At 31.8% G+C, this 18,876-nt stretch overlaps 1 protein-coding gene across 3 annotated transcripts in view; it reads left to right on the top strand.

The window, feature by feature from the left end:
* LOC123012400 overlaps positions 1–18,876 on the top strand; it is a 125,682-nt gene that overhangs the window by 48,886 nt on the left and 57,920 nt on the right. The window contains exon 1 of one of the 3 annotated variants that reach the window (XM_044410282.1): positions 13,563–13,583. The exons of the other annotated variants lie outside the window; for them this stretch is intronic. The gene's annotated coding sequence lies outside the window, so the exon portion shown is untranslated. Of the gene's footprint in view, positions 1–13,562; positions 13,584–18,876 lie in introns of those variants that run through there. 3 annotated transcript variants of the gene reach the window in all.

Genomic DNA, 18,876 nt, shown 5'->3' with positions numbered 1-18,876 from the left:
TTATTGAATCTAACCCTCCGACAAATAACATGAAGTTTAAAAAGGTTTTAGACGTGGAACGTTCTTGAAATCTTGGAGGCAGAACACTAGACTAAAACAGATCTCTGTATTCAACTAAATTATTTATAGTCTTCAAGTCGGAATAACCCATATTTACCTTATTACCCTGAAACTGAAAGACAAAGGGTTTTCTAGTGTTTTTCTTTTCATTTATTATTCCACACTACAGAAAACTTTTAATAAAGTTTAATAATAGTAACAACAAGTTATGTTATAACTCGACGTCGTTGTTTTTATTATCCCTAATTTGCTTTGATCTTTGTTGCATTATAAGCATCCTTGTTTCTTTTTGCGGAAAACTCACTAACAAGTTCATCCTATACCTAAACCCCTGCTTCGTCTTATTAAAATTTAATGAATACTTCTAGCAACATTATTTAGTAAGGGTTACTTTTTATCTCAAAACTCGGTTATGAAAAACAAGTTTCTCAATTTCAATTTTTTACTTCATAATTGGTAAATTGGTAAATTTAAAGCACTTCTTCATATTTGCAAAGAACTTGTTAACTTGTCAAGTGTCGTGTAGAAAAGCATGACTATGTTGGAATATGATTTGTACAGAATGTTTTATAACACTTTAATGCTTTTGAGCAATTTCCTTGAAATATCAGTAACTTTTTTGATTTGGATTATTTTGCATTCATAGAGATGTATAACTGTATTGTTCTTAATATTAGTTTTCTTGACTTGTGAGATCTAATTGTTCTTAATTACGAATGAATCATTCGTAATAGAATGTCAACAGCTGCACTTGGTCCAGTTTCTCTTATTATTGATTTATGTGTTTCATTCTTTAATATTTGAAACATTTAAAAAAGATGATACAAGGGTAATAGTTAATAATCAAATTAAATGTAAATGGTATTATAAAATTTATGGTCTATCAAAAATAGTTGATGTAAATTATTATAGATCGTGTTTTAAATTGGCTTGTTTGTAATCGCTAAATATTTGAAAAAACACGTATAGGCTATTTGTAATGTTGATGTTGTTTGTAAATATGTACATGTTAACATGTTGATTTAATAATCTCAAATTCAATAATCCAGTCATGTATATATTTTGTTGTAAGTATTCTTTTATAAGATAAAATTTTATTAGGGTATTGTAGATCAAACGCTTTATGATATATAAGTCGTTCGCTTTTTCCGACGTGGAAGCTAAAATGAAATTTAAATTGCATGTGTTTGAGAACTCAATAAAAGTGCGAGCTCTGGTTAAAAGTTATAATGGCATAAAATTACCAACTAAAACTAAATATCACCAGAGTGTTTTGCGTATATTCTTTATTTTTCCCATAGGGTTGAATGTTTTGTCAACTTTTACTTTTATACAATAAAATATTGTAATTTCAACTTTGTTTCAGATTTATTTATTCTAGCAGTGTTATAGTAATTATGTGCATTGTGTGAATTTAAAGCTAGAGTTGATTTAATCAACTCATTTCATTTTAAATGGATTGTATTAAAAAAATATTATAACAATTTCACGTAATATGCCCTGATGAACAGGAACGTATTCGACACATGTTTAATTAGTCATAATTTAATGCAGATGTGTAGGAGCGCGTTTTATTAACGTGTCGAATTTATTATTTATTTGTTAAAGTTGAATATTCAGGCCGCTCTTATTAGTAATGCAACTAGTACAAACTTTTTTTGCATCCTGCTTGCATGTGGTCTTACATAAAGGTTTATTATGAAATTTGAAACATGTTCTAAATATTCTATAATAACGAGTTTTCATGTTTTATTTCAATTAGATTAGGTGCTCTTTAAAATATCGTTAGCTGGAGAGCAATTTTTAGTGAAACACCTATTCTAGAAATTATTTTCTAAATCAGAATTGTTAGATCTTGACATAGCTGATGTTGTTTTTTTTCAATAACAATGATAATTTCGGCAATACCTTACCATGTATGGGTATTGTTATCATCATTGTATCACACTAAGATTCTTTGACCAGAATGTAAGTTACTGTTACTTCTTTAATTTATATTAATTTTATGGACGGAGGGAGAAACATATGATTTTTCAAAAGACATTGCTGGTAGACTAGACTTTAGGTATGTTGGGGTGATAACAAAGAATGACATACTTGTTTTTGAAATATGATAATAAATCATTACAAGAGAATTGTCATATGGATGTTTACAAAAATAAATAAAATTACCTAGGTATGCTTCTAGGTATATTTTCGAAAGAATATTTCAAAGATTTCTATCATTAAATTAACGGGATATACCATATAAGTAAACTTGCTATTTTTTACTTAATTAGAAGATGGTGGGCAAATACATGTAAAAATTAAACTATGTGATAAATTTAGAAATATGAAAGATTGTAGATGATAGCCAAAAAAATATTTTTAACGGTCTTCTCAAATTAATATTTTTTAACAGTGACCCGAAGCTGTATAACTGGTGCTAGAATCGTGTGAACTCTGTTCTCACTAGTGGTTAATTTAGTACTGTTGCAGTTTTCGAACCTGTTTAGTACGTATATCGCGTCACGACCGGACTATCTTAAGAACCCTTCATTTCGTATATTTGCTGTACTTAGAACTGTGAGTTGTAATTATATCTTATAACGGAGGTAATTAGTGGAAACAACAAATAAAATGTAGGTATAAACATGAAAAATGCACTTGCCGGACTATAAATTAATTAGAATTACGAGGAAGTTAACTAAATGTTTGTATAATTCAAGTAGCCTAATCTTAACAAGAAAGAAAAAAGATTACACAGATGCAAATATATATTTAATTTTTATAATGTTTTGTTTGTATATGCGTGAAGCGTTATGAATTTATATTGATAAATGATACTGTTAAGGTTTCAAAATTTGACAAAGGATTAAGATTGTTAATTTGTTCAATTTTTATTATTTATTTGAAATAAAACTGCACAATTTTTTATTTGATACTTATTATAGATTTCATATCGTAATTTTTTAGAACCGTTATTACCTTACTGGTGATTGTAATGCAATTCTTTTTTCTATCAAACTAATTTATTTTTATTGCACCAACAGCTCTATAGATCATTTTGTACTTAACATTCCTGCAGCTAATATCAATAACTGTTATAAGAAAAACGTGATGAGATCACGTTGCCTCTGACTATTTTAAGTCGAATAATTTCGAATCATTTTCGAAACTTTAATTCAATTCTTCAATTGCATCCTGTTAATATGAAAAAATGTACTAAATTTATTATTTATCTCAAATTTGTTTTATTTTATTGAAAAGTTCAGTTATTGTAGCTATGAGAATTTCAGTGTATTCTTTATAATGTTGCAAATTTGAAAACTATTAAGAAGTGACATTCATTCTTTTTTTGCCGACCCCTTTCTGTCATGTCAAACTTCAAAGCAAATACAGTTTAGGAATTGATGCTTTGTTCTGGAATGTGGGGCTGAAATCTCCAATTTCAAATGAAACTTTGTCAAGAGTATGAATGAGCGTTTAGTTGGTGTTTGTTTATTGTTACACATATACTTTCATCTTATTGACACAGATTTGTATTCTTTATTCCTGACTTTTAATTTCATGCATTTGCCAAATTTGTTAGCAACATTTTACAAAATATTAAGCAAGTTGATAATCAAGTGCTTTTTTAAATTAGAAGGTATATTTGTAATTTATAAGAGTTTTTGTAATTGTGTATGCTTTGTTATGAGGTTTGTAATGCAGTTGTCTCCTCATTAATTTAAAAATTTCGGTTGCGATATAAATAAAAAGTCTTATTTGTTGCAGAGTAAGGTCTGTTATTAGTAAAATAAAAAAAAAACGAAATTAATCAAGTAAGAAAAAATATATACATATCATACAGCTAAAACGTTTTGGGTCAATTTTTTAATTGTATACGACAGTAGAACTTCTGTAGCAAGCAAAAAAAGCGTCACGAGAAAGCCACATAAAGTACAGTTTGTGATGATTATCTGTACATGTGGCTACGAAGATTAAATGAACAACCGATGGTTTCATTTGATTCATTTTATAGTTTAAATTATTGAAACCTAGCAAATGATAAATTAATTTTCTTGCTATCTGTATTAAACTTAACATTATCAGTTTCATGACAGACTTGATACCTCAGTACCTCCTTTGGTGTCTACAAAGACTCTAACAGACACACTATACAGTCTAATCACGACTTGACATCACGAGTTCACGATTGTGCATAATCATTACCATGCTGGTTAAGCTGTCTAGTGCTGCAACGGTTTTCTTTGATCCAACACAACTCGAGCATTTAATTTGGCGTTATTCAGATTCAGGGCGCAAATTTTCACAAAATTTATTGTTATTGCAAATGTACTTCTTGAGTCGAGAAGATGAAAGGAAGTTATGAAAACATCTGCATTTCAGAAAGAAAATTCTGGTACAGAATTAATGAACAAGTAGTGTTTTCACTTTGTCTACATTATTTAGTTAATTCCGTCTCTTACTCGGTCTCTTACGTACGTGTTGTGTATGTAATTCTGTTTTACTTCCGACACAAGAACGCTATTGTTGCGGCGGAAATCAGGAGTTTGGGTGAGGTCACGGGTGCCTCCTAGGTAACTTCATCATTGCAAAGTCGTACTCCCATTAACATTAGTCTTAATTTAAAGCAACGTAGATGTGGTCATGAGCCCTGAAAAACTCTCTCAGTGGGATACGGTAACTTCTCTTGTTGTTTACTCACGGATTTAGTTGGGTATATTTTGATTTTTTTAAGCGCGAATGGGTTTTCTACTTTTTGTCGAATGGGCATTTAACGAGCGTAATAAATGCGAAAGTTTGAATTTTTTTTTACCAATCCGGAACAATAGACTTGGAGCGTGACGAAAGTTAATTGTTTTTGTCTGCATGCTTGGAGTGATATCCAATTTTTGATATCTTTCGCTGATCGGTACTTGGCTCTTATCAAGTATCAAAACTAGGCGGAATTCAACGGTTAAAAGGAGAAGAGGACTCCGGTTTTTTCTGTGAGTTTTTTACATGTTGTTATAAGGCACTTGTATAATGTACGCGGAAGTTGCTTTATTCGTGTAGGGGAATTCCTCAAGTGACGCCCCTGGTGCCATAAAGGAATATTGATCCGAATAGACATTCTATTTTTTGTAACAGTAGTTAGTTAATTAGTTGTTATTACCTGCATGTGTTAGATAAGCTGTTTTGCCACTTTAATGGTAAATTTTTGTGTATACATAAAAATACATAAGAATATTTTATCTTTATTTGTGTTTGAGTTTCCAGTTCTAAAATAATTGCTACTGTCGATTCAAGAAACGCAAATAAGATTCATGATCGAGGAAGCAACTTGGGCTTGTTAAAATGTATAGAAATTTTAAATGTTTTTATTAGAAGTTAGTGCAATACATCGTCTGATTGTTCTTTTTTTTTCATATTTGCAAGATTAAACGCATTCCTCGTGCAATATCATTTTAATTATCAGAATTGCATCATTTGTGATGCATATATAGCAGGTATTTGTCGTTAGATCTTTGTCAGTTAGCCCTCTGAAGTCTCAATAAATGGGGGTTTATAGCTTTCTCGATTAGCATAACTGATGGTGCGGTGAGATCAAAGCGAACGATTCACAAGTTCTGTTTTGATTAGAGCTATTTTGTTCGTACTGTTTTGTCTGTGAACGTTGAGAATTTAAGAGCAAATGATTATGTTAATTGATATAGATTAACAGAAAGTGAATTGGTAAACAACGAAGAAATCGGAGTATCCTTTCACGAGTTTTCTATTTCATTTCACTGTTTTATTTTTGGTTAGAAAGTAACGTAACAGTATAAAATAATTTCAAAGGTCTGTTGTTTCAGTTGTGGCTGTTTATATGTTTACCTAGTTGTATTACAGACTCTTGGGATAACCATTTTCGACATAAACTTGTCTGTAATACTTACAATTCCATGTTCTCTTGTTTCACATTTGATGTGTTGATCTACCCAATGGAATTACAGAAAGGGAGTTTGCTTGTAATAACACATACAACGGTTTCTATTAGGGTGGGAAAGTTTGACCTTTTTACTTGACCTACATCTAAGTTATATGAAAAGTCATATCCATTCAAAATAATGTCGCTCTTTCATGAGAAGTTTTATTATTATTACAAAAAGTTGGCAAGAGATTGCAAGGGCGGGAATTTCGTTTCTTACTCGAAATGTATGTACATACAAATATACGAGATACGCAAATAAACGCCTATGCAAAATTTATTATATCGGTTTGTGAAGTTTAGACCGCACTTGTCCCTTTCAAGATAAATATCCATCCTTATCATTAATTACGGTTCTATCCAAGTAGAAGGGGTGTTTGCATAAGAATTGATAACTACCACTGCTATCACTAAGGGAAATGTTTATCGTGTTTGATATTGATGAACTTGAGTAAACTGGAGCATGATTGATTTTATTTTACTGAAACTAAACTTACCGAATCTACTTGCTTTGAATCGAGGCTGCAGCTTTAAGTACTTGTCTCTTGACATATTTTTGTTTAATGAAGTTTGTTGTTAATTACTGTGTAAGTCTTAGAACAAAATTCGTTCAAAATCGAAGCTCCTATTTGTAGGCGGTCATTCATTCTACTTTGGTTCTTCCTGAAACGCCACGCGTCGGTACACTTACAAAGATTTCAACATGTGCAGCATTTATAATTTCTTCCGGCATATTGTTTTCATTAAATTAGATTTGAGACTGAACTATTGTTCTGGGTGTCGTAGATTTTCGTTTAGAGTAAATACTTACTTTAAAGTTATGAAGAAATTTGTTACATTTAACTGTTACAAATTTCTACTGATATGTTCATAACGCCTAAAAGAAGTTCTATGACTAAAAACATTTTTGTTTTTAGTCGCTCGTACATTACAACTATAAACACCTCCAAATACTCGTAATATTAAAACAACTGGGAGACACTTAATTCTTGTCTTGTACATGCTGTAGTTAAAAAGACGCATAAAAATCAACTGTTTGAGAGCAATGAAAGAACGAAATTCAAGCTTTCTTTTTCAAAAAGCTTATAAACTAGCTTGAAAGGGTCGGCATAGGGTTTAAAATGTATTTTAAAAATACATTCAGTAGGCCGCAACAATATTGTTTTTGAAAGAAAGCGATCTGGAAGTATTTTTTCAATCTTGTTTTCTAGATTTCTACCGAAAATGTAACAACTTTGTTTTTTTAAGATCTTATTTGTATTCTAATTTGGAAAAAGGATATTCTGTCGAAAAATTGATCACAATATATTTTTTGTTTTATTAGTTTAACTCTTACCAATTTATCAGATTTATTCCAAGTGGCACTTTGACAACATACAAAAGGTTTCCGAAATATTGTCACCATTAGATTTAAGATTTATTGTTCATGCATATATCAAGTGTTGAAAGTTTGCATGAATTGCTTTCATCAATCAGCAGATTGAGACTTTTTTTATCTGTTTACCCCAAAAGCGAATCAATCAAAGAAATTTTGGAAACCATCTAAACTTTTAATTAAATTTTGCTAACAAGGTTTATTTTAGCAGTGCTGTCAAATTTCAAAACGTCGGTATCCTTTTTACATAGTCAGTACGTGAGCAGAATGCAAATGTGGTCCTGATGCATTCAAGTGACGCCTCTTTCAGGAAGTTGCTTTTCGTTTATTATGATCGTAAAGTTACTGTAAGAGGCCGAAAATTACAGAATTTTAATGAGGGTGCATAGATTATACTTGTATAATTACCTTCGAGTAAAAGTGGTTTCTGTTTTAGAGAGTTTTAATAAATTTGACCTGACCTCAAACTACTCTTTTCGAATGCTGTTTTTGTAGTTTCCATAATTTACATTAAATAGCATCTGGTGTGTCCTAGACAGCTCCAGCTTAATTCTAATCATCTTTTTCGCTATTTTCACCTCTTGTATTATGATGTGACATTGGCAGTTTCTTAATTAGGAGAACATGTACCACGTACTGTTATTTTCTCATCGAAGTGGGAAAAAGACCAGAGTTGAATGTTAAAACGGGTATTATGCATGATAATATCGGGTCTTATGACGCTCCTTAGTGGGTCAGAGGTGAATCCACGCGAGTTAAATATGCGGGGGCGCGCCAGGAAACTCCCTTGTCAGTCTTTATACAGTCGAAAAATGCAAAGGAACACTGGACTTTCCTAACCATAGATTACATTTCGCCAAGAACATGACGTGAGGTTCGTGTAGGCATGCCATGAAGAGATTTAGGACAAGATGCCGAAAAAGCTTGCCGCATAATGTGAAATTATATGACAGCGGCACAATCTACTTTTTGTATTTTTTGGTAGTGGAAGTTAATTTAGATTTATATTTAGAACAATGTCTGGAACAGATGCCGTGTGGATTTACTTCTTGCTTTTAGATGATACAAATTAATAAAATTAACCGCCATGATCTTCTATTTTTTAAATCAATTTTGTAATTTGTATAGGATATCTCAGCTAAGGCTTTTGAAGGGTCATAGGTGTAAATTGTTACAACCTAATTTGAAAATTACGCTTTTTCCCACATTTTAAGTAATGTTCTGTTTAAAAAGTTAATGAAAATTATAACTTTGATTTCTATGTTGTAATTAGTCTTTCTTTTGTAATTTTTTTTTAATAAGGGAGACAGCTTTTGTTCTTTATACACGATTTTTGATGAAAATTTAAAAAATTATTTGACACTATTTGTACAGTATTAATATAGAACAAGAAGATAAGGACATCTTGAATAAATTTTTGGAGTAATTATATTGAAGTGAGATTTTTATAGCATCATTAAAGAAAAAACACGGGGTAATGTAATACTGTCACTTTAGTATTCACTGTTGTTGATACTTTAGTAAGATTTAAGCAGCAATAAAGTTGAAGGAAAGTTTTTAATCAGCACTCAATAAAACAAGTACATTTTTCAAACTCGTAACTGCTTCGGGCAATTTATGGCTTATCATCCTACTCTTGATGAATCCCTATCGACCTTTTCACAGCAAACCGTTACTCACTATGAATAAAGCGATGCAATCGTGCCCCAAAAGTGCTTTTCGTTAGACAAACAGACCATCAATTAAGGGCATTTTCCGTGCTTTATTCGAGAATGCCAAAGTTTTCATCTCTTTTCTGCATCTGCGGCGGGAATTAATTTCATGAATTTGGGGATCTCATTGTCTACCCTTTGGTACCATGCAACAGTAATACATTTTCAGGTAAAGCAAAGGGGTGAAACAAAGACTTTGCCAACGATCCAACATTTCACAAATGAAGGGAAGACGGCTCACGTCTTAGATGCTTCTGATTAGAGATATTTAATTAAAATCGTTTAGTTTTATTTCAATGTTTTTTGGGTACGAAATATGCATGAGATGGAATTCCAGTGCGGACAGTATACCATTCTTTGGTATCAGCAGAGATCGAAACATAAATCTTTTCTCCTCGACCTTAAACGTGTGTGAAGCGCCATTCTTCATCGCCTTTCCACATCGACACAAAATATTCAGAATATTTCAGTGCAGTTTTTGTAAGAAAATACATAATTCATAGACGAGATCTTCGGAGACTCGAGCTTTGCTTTTATACTTTTGATGTATCTATAATTATTATTTAGCGCCTGGAGGAAATGAGCCTCGATTTGTTTTCTTTCGCATTTTAAAACAAAATTTTGTTTTATAATCTGCTTCAGTGTTTGTCTGCACTTATTTGCGTTGTCTTGAAGGCAAACACACTGTGTAAATAATATTTCGCCGTCTTACAATTTGTATTCAAACCACATGCTAAAAATTCGATCTCATGTTCAATTTGCCGAGGCATTCGTTAATATCGAAAAAAAGAGGATGCGAAGAACAAACGGGATACATACGAGATGCATGTCAGTAAATAAGCAGTTTTTTTGTTTTTCTTTGGGATCTGAATTCTTTATATCCTATTTACTATGATGAAAACATATTATCCTTAAGGAATAGGAAAATTCGGTTCATTTAACTTGGCGAAACACAAGGCTGTTTCGTTTTGGCCGACAGATTCATAAATTCATAGCACATTTGAGGAAATTACACGGGAAATCTCCTTGATGAATTTGTTTATGTTTGCTTGATGACAAAATAAATTGCCGATGTTTGGCGCGATAAATTGTCGAAAAACTTCCACGTGTTGTTTATTTTTAATTTAATTATTGTGAACATAGTCTCTTCTACGAATGAATCATTCCTGTCCAAAGAAATTAAAAGAATTAATGGTGATTTTTAGTAAGAGAGACAACAGATAATTAGTTCAATTATTATTAATGATAAAAAGAGAAAAAAATATTAACATGTATTAAGTTAGTATAATTAAAATTATCTTCGAAGTTCAAAACAATAATAATATCGAATTTTAGTTAATTTTTCTATCGTCAACTAAAACAGTACTTTTTAAAATTACCAGGTCCAAGTAGATACTGTTCGATAAAAATTACACCAATTTAATTTATTATGAATATAATTTTGTATAATTATCTTTTTTTTTTCGAAGCAAATGTTCTTATGGTATCAATTAGTAAAACTCGTAAGTGAAATACTATGTGTTAATTCGGGGTCAGTTTTTTTTCTTAGTTGAATTCTACTTACGCTATACTTTTGTTCGGTATCTTTTCAAACGGCTCCCGACAACATCTGAGTTCTACACTCAACTTCAAACTTTTAAACTTGTCATCTTAAACTGAAAGTCGTCTCAGTCACATAAACTGGAAAGGATATAGGAACATCAACCTTAGCACATTACATCCAAGTCTATTTTATTAGTGGTGTAAAGTAAAATGTGTGTTGTGTGATTTGCACCATGCACTCTTATTTTACTAACTTTCCCCTTCTAAACAACTCGATTCAAGAGTTAGTGGAATAGCTTCGCCTCTTGCATTTTTCATAGCAGTTAGGTGGAATGTAGTTGGGTGCTTTGTAAAAAAAAAAGTGATGGATGAGGATTGTCTACATAATGTCTACATAATAATAAGCTTTGATAATGGCTAGCTCTAATTTCAGCCATTCGAATAGAGAAATAAGTAATAAGAATCATAATATGGTTTCCTTTCTTTTGGAAACCTGTTATTATTTACAAATTATCAAATTAAATCGTACATACATCAGGCACGCCATTTATGAAACAATCTGCGGACAGATTGATTTTTTTTAATTGTTTTCTTGTTTTGTATGTTACGATTACGAAAAACGTCACAATATATGTAGCTAACCAGCTATATGTGTACATGTCCTCACTCCTTACAAAAACCGTATCTGCTAAAATCAGAGAAGATAACAAAAACCGAAAGTGAGTGGAAGGAAGTATTCCAGGGAGATTTCCAATACCCCGATTTTTTCATGGATTTAATAATGTTTTCTTGGTGGTTTCTGATTCGAGAACAACCTATTGATTTGGAAATAAATGCAAATTCGTAGAGGAACGGAATCCTCTCAGTATAATGAGATTTTAAAATACAAATTTAATAATAAAAATATTCTTTTGACTTTTTCAAACTAATTAACGATCTATGTTTTAAGAAATTTCATTAAAGCCAATTTTAATGAAATCTGTCTAATCCTACCTGAATTGTAGGATAGCTGACAAGAAGCGCTATTGCGAATATAATTTTAAATTTTATAACATTATACAGTGATATTTTTTACTTGGCTAAAAATTTTGATGGAACAGATTTCAATTTAGTCGATTGTTAGTTTAAATATTTGATAGGAAGTAGGTCACCAATCTCATAGACTCACATGAAAATGTAAATGTTGTTCATGAGAATTGGTTGCCAAAGCTCTCAAATAACACACTCACTGATTTGCTACAACTCTTTTCATCCTTTTAAATCAATTTATTCGATCGCTTATGTTTAATAGCACAAATTTGTTTCTGCGTATTTCTCTAATTGAGATTCGAATAAAATTCAGATTTATAGATTGCAGTAATTAGTATCTTATCTAGTGAAATCGATCCGTTCAGTAATTATTGCTCCGTAGAGTACAGCGGTGTGAGTGCGGGTTGAACAAGCCCCATTGTGATTCTGACCCTGTTTTGCAATTTTGAGTTAAACTATTTGAAAATAAATAATTAGATTGCATCCCACGGTTGTAATAGTTTTCTGCAGTGAAAAAATACAAGTCGTTGCTGCGGAATAACGGAATTCAATGTGAAATTATTACGTGGGACGACTTTGTAATTAATGCTCAAGAGCAGACTTGTTCCATTTTTATTGTCGGAAGGCAGTTCAGTTCGTGTCGGTTTTCTTACTTCAAACTGAATTCACACAACTTATTTTGCGGTAACACTGTTGTGTATGCGTTGGATAATAATCTGATTTGAAAGAAAAAATGTACCTTTTTTTTAAAAAAAACAACAAATAATTGTGTGCAAAATACATAGTCTTCAATTACCAAACAGTTACAACGCTGTAATTTTGATAAAAACTTAAATTATTTATTACTGGATATTTTTTACATTTCTCATCTAGAAGAAAATTACATGACGATGAACATCATCTGACGTAATTAAATTTTATGTAGTTGCCACTTCTTGTCAGTGTCGTTCCAAGACCCTCGAGTGAACCGAAGGAAGATTCTTTCGTATATATTTTGCCATCATCGGAAGGTAATAACACGTGTAATAACTCTCTGGATATATTTCATCGTTCCAATTATTGTGACGTGATGTATGGCTGTGATCGTGTATGACATCTAGCCGAGAGTCTTGTTTGTTACTGCGTCGATTCGGGGTCAAAGCTTTAATCCGGTGGCCCCGGGACATGCTGTGTTAATCCCACCGGTCCGAGTTGTAATTAAAGTAAGAACCCTGGCTGAAACGATTAATTAGGTCCACGCTTCATCTAGCAACGAAATAATTTCAAGACACGCGTCTAAACCGCTAAGGAACTTGTTGCTAGGGCGTGGTGTACTCGTATCTTATCTGGATTAGACAAAGCTTAGGCGAGAATGTATCATCGGAATGGTAATATTGACGTGACATGTGCGTGTGTTCAGCCAAAGTTCTAATTAAGAGTGAAAGTGATCAAAGCTGTCTCGTGGGAGGTTTCAGTAACAAGTGATGGAAGCGATTTACGTTGCATGCATGTGGCACTCTCCAGTCTCTAAATTAAAGACATAACGATATTTTTTATAAGTTCTGTGTCTACGAAAAAATAACGAAGCTGAATGTTTCGACAATTTTTCTAACTAGGCTTCAGTATATTAAAATTTTCAACATCGCTTAAGAAGTTTCAGTGTGCAACCCGAGAATAATTAGCTTAAAACTTTGTTTCGTAGAGTTTAAATCTAAGCTTTTTTATATTTTTCTCTTAAATCTCCAATGAGATTAGATCAATCAGTGGTACCTTAACTCTGATCTTAAATTGATTGCACGTGTTTTCTAAAGTCCTTGAATTAGTTAGTTCCGCCATTGTACCGTTTTACATTGTCGTACCACGTTCAAAGTGCAGCAAATTTAATTACGACAAATGATTCTCAACGAAGCTTCTTTCCGACGATGATTTAAGAGGAGTTGACAGTGTCTAGGTAAGTTCCGCTCTCGGCGTCTAAGTAAAAGTACACTTTAATTTGAAGACGAACGTTCTCACTTGGAATTTTTCATTATTTTTTTTTACGAAAATGAGTAAAAGAGGCCGTCACTGTTTTGAGACACGTAATGGCCCTGATGCGTGTCTGATACCCTCAGCAGAGAAATTTAAATAGAAAGCTCAGTCTTATCAGCAGTTTGCAATGTGCTTTGCTTTGTGTAAAAACGCAGTTTCGAAACGAATGAACCAAACCAAATATCGAATTTTACTACGGATTTCCGTTTCATCATTAGTGGGTCTAAAGGACAAGAGGGTGTTGATTGGTGTGCGAAAATAATCCCAAACGGTATTTTTTGGATCGGAGAATGATCTTTTCTATTGAACGAAGATTTGAGGATTAGTTAGCCCAAGTTTGGTTTCAAATAAAGTGGCAGTTCTTACGTGCTAAGGACGGAATGCCAATGAAGTTTCTGGTTGGCGATCCTATTTAGTCCGGAGTTATTATTACTGCTTCTAACTTTTAGTCCAGTAAAACGAGGGCTTTAAGTAGCACTGCTCGTAAACAACGCTCACTTATATGGTGCTCTACATGGAAAACTTGGCTGAAGTATCGGACCGAGCATTAATATTTGATTCAGTTCATCACATAGACTTGGAAGTTTCGTGTTATGGCTATACCTTTATAATGGACATTGTCACAGTTAGGAACACCCTTCTAGAATATAAAAGCTTATTATAGGTGTCACATAGCAGGGGTAGGAGGTATCGGTAGTTGAGTGAAGAATATAATTACAATTTATTTATAAAAAACATTATTTTTTTGCAGTGACTATTCTAAATAAAAATTTTATACCTAAGGTAATATAATCCATACTAACATTGAGAATTAAAAAAATAAAATATCGTCTAAGGCAATTGGTAAGGATTTATTTTTTAGACGTTTAAAAAGAAATATTGTTATATTTAAAGGCAAAAAAATTAATGAAATAAGAACTATTACGCTTTGTGTCATTTTTGTTTATAACTGAGTAAATACATCATGGAGCACAAAACATTTAAGGCAATTTTATGTTTCCATGCACATGACTACAGAATTTTCTTACTCATGCATTATTTATTTTGAGAATCATTTTCATTTGATCATTTGTATTTCTGTAACTTTTAGACATTTTAACATTAAAAATGTTCAACTTGTGTCTAAAAGATATACGAGTTACAAGAAATTGTATAGCCTTTGATTTGAAGAAGATTTAGGAGGGAGTATCTTAAATTCTTTAACACTTTATAAAAACCACAATTTACATTATTACTGGGTATTCAGAAAGCGATCTTTAATTGATTAAAAGTTATTGACATTTCACCGAAACCTAATTTTATTGACCTTTGTTCTATTGTAAAAATTCAGTTCAATAACCCTGACATTACTTCATTTGCTCTTTATGGAGATGGTTATTACTTCAGTTGATTAAAAAACCTTCGGACACAAAATCACGACTTAGATTTATATCAAGCTCTTTCTTACTTTCGCGTAATTGAATGAAAATAAAAATGTAAATCCATCGTTTCCAATGGATCCCATAATTAACGTGAATCACCATATTGTTTCATAAATCTTCAAGTCGAATTTTCCTAGAAAAATATACAGAGAAATATTAATAAAAACTGGCTAACAGAAAACGGGACTTTGAAATCTCACTCAAATGCAACTCTAGAATAAGTTTGCAGCTGTGGTAATGTCTTTAAGTTTTTGTTTAATCTAATAGTCGACTAAACGACATTCTCGTTACAACTCTCTTGAGGTTTGCGTTTACAAATAGATGGAACTTCCTTCCTATGAACTTTCGTCGGGTTTTGCTTTTAAATAAATATTTATACTGTGTGAACATTCATTTAGCGCCTGTCTAATAAATTTCCTTCCGAGTCAAATCGGCGAACTGGAAAAAATAAAACGAACGAAAGGGTTGAACTCAGAGAACATTCGACGCTAATAATTTTTCCAAATTTTATTGGCCGTACATTATTGGCTTTTCTGCGAGATTAAATACCTATGGAAGATTCTAATGAATCGCATAAATCAAGGAGTTTGCAGATTTTATGAGAAGGAGAAAATATGTATAATAAAACAGTTGTTCTGTTAAAAACTGAATACAATAAAAAATTGTGTATTTGGTTTGTGGTGAATTTTATTTATATCAACTATAGCGTAAAACGTTGTTTGTGAGTCGTCCTGTATATGCATTCCAGACAGGTTGGAGTAACCTCAGAGCAATCTAAATTTATTCTAATCAAGTTGCTTGTGCTACCATTAGGTTACATTAAGGGTCATGAAAGATAATTGGCGTTGTTAAAACCAGTTTGCAGGTTTTGTTGGCTTTTATTAAAATTTATCGATCTGATGCTTTGTCTGATGTGTGAAAGTAAAAGTCTTACCTTCTGGGCTAAACCATCATAATATGGATTAACGATGTTTAAAAAGGGTTATTACCAAAGTTGGAAGGCTATTAAAACTTTTATAGTTTGTTGTTTTTCAGTGTTCAACTCACTTTCGATGATGCAAACTGATCAACACTGGACATTTTCTCTCATAACTTGACCATCACTCTTAAATTACTCGGTGTATAGCGAATTAATTTAAAAGATAAGACTTTCAGTTTACGTGTGGTTAATTGCCTGCAACGATAGTGCGTTCTATTCTGCGATCCTTGCCGATTAAATCCAAGTGCGAGCAAGTCGAGTGTATCGTTTTCATTCTTCTTTGTAAATGAGATTAAATTCGGGTAGATAATTTTTAATGGGTCAGAATTTGCATGACGAGAAGAACAAACGGACCCTGCTTTCTTCCTTCCTTTTAATCAAGACTAACAAATACAATAGAATTGTAAATTATACACCGGCAATCTAATTGCTTAAAGCGTTGATGCTCGGGGGTAGGAAGAAATATTACAATGACAAATGGTGGCCATCACGAGAACATTACGCACGTAAAATGCAACGGTAGACGTCGTTACAGCCCTAAGATAAACGCAATAGGGTCTAATTTATTTCGATTTACGTTTGATTTCTCAGTCATTAGTATTGAAAACTTTGGCACGAATGGTAATATTTTGTGGGGCGATTTGACAAAGGACAAGATTGATTAAATGCTGACTGTACCCAATAAAAAGTTTGGGATAGTTGCAGAGATTTAATCTAGAGCTTTGAGAGCAAGACTAGAAGAATGCTGCAAGTAAACTTGTCTAATTCTGCATTTTAGTGCATTTTAGATAACGACAGTTTTTCAAAGATACATCAGAGACTTGAGTTGAAAGTTTTATTAAGGTTCATAAAAGAACCGTGACGCTATCATGCATGCTATATTTGTAGATTAAACTTAACTTATAAAAACCAGATAATTTTAAAATACATTGTATAACATTAGTAAATAGAGAAGTATGTGTTTCTAACCATTGCAAATAAGTTTTCCATAATCACTACGAGAAAATTAGCAAAATCAAGGCCACTAATAATCAATATCCAATCCTTTTCAGTTAATTTCTATATTTTTTTTAAAGTATTTAAGGATTTAGTTAACAATTTGACCACTTACCAGTTACCTTTCTTTTTGTGTTACTTTTAAAAGGTGAGAAACAACAACACTTTGGCAAAAATTAAAGATGTTGATTATTTCTTCAACAGTAACAATTTAAACTGAGAAAGTTTTATTTATTTCTTACTTGATACTTGGTAGTTAGATTGTGGGCGGCTAGTCAAAGTCATGGTGTTAACTAACCAGGTGTTAGTGAACTGCACCTTCATATTGTTGGCAACCTACGATATATAAATATCTTTCACCTTGACAACTGCATACCAAATACCGCCTGCACATGTTACGTGCACTTTGAAGTGTTATGAAGGATTCTTTTTGTACATGACTGCTAGATATAATATAATTTTTGATTTTTGATTTTGACATTGATATTTACATGCTCAAATGTCTATTAGCATAAATTTTGTCCTTACTGTTATGAGGAATGATTTTCCAAATAGACAGAAGTTTAATTTTTGTTACCAACTTGATACATGTATTTTTTTCTTAACGGTAAATAATGTCGTTATTTTCTCAAGAGCAATTTTTATGTATGTTTGTATAAATGCATTTTTTTGCTTTTGTGTAATGATAAAATACCTATATTTTGACCTGTTTTATTTGATTTTAATATCGCATTTTACATTTTTTTTTGAAAACTTTCTAGACTTTGCTCTTCTTTCAGTAAATAAATGGATGAGCATTTTTAATAAATGTATTTAACTTCTGTTTTCAAGTGATATTTAATTTCCCTTTCATATCAATAATTATATGGCTCTCACTCAATCAATACAGAGGAACCCTCGTTTGAACACGCGAATCACATTATTGATTGAATATTTAACCGACATATTTTCAGGTGACGATGACGTGGCCTCAATTCTAAGAAAACCACAAGGGTGTTCTGGTTTTTAAATAGATAAGATTATTATGTTTATATTAAAAAAAGAAAGAACAATTTTATTTACAAATTAATCTTTTTAATTCTTATCTAAAATAGATGTTTTTTGCCACATTTTGCAACTCAAGTTTAAGTCATATCGCATTAATAATGAGAAGGTCTGAATAAGACAAGATAGTTGCTTAATTAAAAGTTCGTTATCTAAAATTGACTGAAATATAATTTTTAAAATGTTGAACTTTTTATTGACATTTTAATATTGCAATGGAATTGTAGTTTCGTGTCAAAAGTTAGATATTTTCTTGGTAATGTCTTAATGTTGCTTATCAGTATTTTCAGTGTTTTTCTTTTATTTCTCTATTTAACAGCACTAATTGTTTGAATGAACTTTATTAGAATTAATTTTTTTGTTACCATAAGTTTAATATACCTACTAAACATTGTGTGGAATAAAAGTTGTTCTTGTTTTTCTGGCTGATGAAATATGTTACAGTTTTTCCACCTCTTTTTAATATTTAGTTTAAAATGCCAATTAATCATTGACACAGAAACTTAAACGTCAAAATCAGCTGGGAACATTTCATGCAGAAAATTTTGCTAACTTCGTAGGGGACTATTCCCCTTTAAGTAATAATTCATTTCTGAAGTGTCGTTACTCATTCAGTCTTGGAAGGGTTGTATTCATGTACACACGAAATGGACCATTGTGGCAAGCCTACAATTTTTCTCAACAGATATCTGTATACAACATTTAAACGTCTCAGAAGCAATATATCTGCTGTGATATCTGTGTGCTCAGTTGTACTTTTTATGAAAAAGAATAAT

The sequence above is a fragment of the Tribolium madens genome, unplaced genomic scaffold (assembly GCF_015345945.1).
Source record: "Tribolium madens isolate multiple individuals breed KSU strain unplaced genomic scaffold, Tmad_KSU_1.1 Scaffold_96;HRSCAF=242;Tcas5.2_LG5, whole genome shotgun sequence".
In the NCBI taxonomy this organism is placed as follows: domain Eukaryota; kingdom Metazoa; phylum Arthropoda; class Insecta; order Coleoptera; family Tenebrionidae; genus Tribolium; species Tribolium madens.
The sequence above is the reverse complement of the archived record's forward strand: the minus strand, read 5'-3'. Positions and strand labels throughout refer to the sequence as shown.